Source organism: Babylonia areolata, chromosome 27, assembly GCF_041734735.1.
Source record: "Babylonia areolata isolate BAREFJ2019XMU chromosome 27, ASM4173473v1, whole genome shotgun sequence".
In the NCBI taxonomy this organism is placed as follows: Eukaryota; Metazoa; Mollusca; class Gastropoda; order Neogastropoda; family Buccinidae; genus Babylonia; species Babylonia areolata.
In genome coordinates, this window is record NC_134902.1 from 18,667,875 (window position 1) to 18,670,048 (window position 2,174).

A 2,174-nucleotide genomic window follows, 5' to 3' on the forward strand; every position below is an offset into this window, starting at 1 on the left:
GGGAGAGGGGGGAGGAGGGGGGGGGGGCAGGAGGAGGGATAGTGGATGAAACAGTGAGGGGGTGGGATTTGGGGGGTGGGGGGGGGGAGGGGAGGGGGATTGGTCTAGTCTGATGTTTTGGAGACCCTTGACACCAATGTGTCTAAGTGTTGTGGCCTCCACTGTTCCTTGTTGGAGATTGTTCCAGTCTTTCGTGGTTCAAGGTAGAAAAGCTGCGGCTCTGTACTGGGTCCTTGATGTGATCAACTGGAATTGTCTGTCATGGCCACGACGACTACGGTCAGGTAGGGGGACAAGTTTTTCTTTCAGGCTGGGACAGTGGACAAGGCCTTTACCAGCAAACAGCCCGCGGTCACATAAATTACACAGGAAACACTGAGTCCACAGTCACACAGTCTCTGTGTGTGACAGGAAAAAGCCTACCCAACACTCTGTGTGTCTGGATTTTTCCCTTTTTTTTTGTGGTCTCTCTCTTTATTCTGTCCATCCATTCACCTGTATTCTTCATGGAAAATCGTGTTTATTTTTTTTCTGGTTGCTTTTATTATGTTGTGTGTTTTTAAGGACCTCCCATTCCCAATGCCCTTTTTAAAAATGTTATAAAGCAGACGTGGTGTAGCATTATGTCTGGATCAAACTTGAAACTTTTTAAAGCTTGCTGATTGTCCGCTGGCTTTGTGTGTGTGTGTGTGTGTGTGTGTGTGTGTGTGTGTGTGTGTGTGTGTGTGTGTGTCTCCTGTTTTTCTATGGTTACTTGTCCGCTTTTAGAATACTTCAGATATGATTTTTCTGTTTATTATATTGAAGTTTTATTGCGTTCATTAAAAAGATAATTATGATTGAAGTTTTTGGTAAAAACTGAAAAGTGGTTAACACCAGAGGCTTGTCTAAAGTTTATGTGGGAGTCAGCTCAATGATCTCCCCCAGGTTTGTATTCTCCCAGGTCTATCACTGTATCAGTTCCCTCAAATTTCCCAAGTTCCCCAGGTCTATGTACCCTCTGGTCTGTGTTCCTCCAGAGTTGTTTTCTGGGTCATTGTTCCCCCGGCCTGAGGTCTGTGTGCCCCAGGTCTGTGTTCCTCCACTGTGACACTGCTGATGGCTGTTGACCACAGTCCCAAAGTGCTCAGACTGCATTATGTTGTCACATCTGTGCATTATGTCTTGACCACTATAAGAGTTAGGCTTGCATCACTTTGTATGCAATATTGGGGCATCTTGGCAAGAAATGACCATTACCTGATGACTATTGACTGTTGTTGGTACTGATTATTACATGCCACTGCTGACCAGTTCTGACCACAACATAAAAACCTTCAGATTGCATTATTTCAATCATCATTTGTGAATTATCAAGACATCCTGGCAGTTTTCATTTATTTATGTATAAATTGATTTTTTTTTATACTGCAAGTGCAAACTGACCACTGCTGATCACTGACCACCACTTACCACTTACTACCTCAAACCACTGCCAACCCCCACTGAACACTGCTGACAACAACTGACCACTGCTGACCACTGTTGCCTACCATTGACCACCAGTGACTGCTGACCACTGCTGATCATTGACCCATGCTGACCACAACCAACCACTACTGATCACTGTTGGCCACCACTTACCAAGTTGCTTTTTACTGCTGACCACTGACCAGTGCAGACCACTGACCACTGCTGACTATCACTGACCACAGATGACTACTACTGACCACTGTTGACCAGCACTGACCACTGCTAACCACTGACCACCACTGACCAGTGACCACCACTGACCACTACCAATGTCCACCATTGACCACTGACTAACGCTGAGCACCACTGACCACTATACACTGACCACCGACCATCACTGACCACCAACTGCCACTGACCAATTAAAGTTTTCTTTGCTTGTTGACAGGCCTGCAAGCAATAAGATAAAAACAACACTACTACTACCACAACTACTGTTGCTGCTGCTGTTACTGGTGCTCTTCCCTTCTCCCTCATCCGCCCCTACCACCGCCACCACAATAATGATTCCAATGCTTTTTCCCTCTTGTGTTGACAGGCATGCAGCCATGAGTGGGGGTTCTCCTGATGGCCCCCCACCTACCCCCTCCCGTCCCCCTTGTAACCCCCCCCCCCTGACCCCCCCACCCCCCTCCCTGCGCCCCTTCTGTGATGGTTTCCTC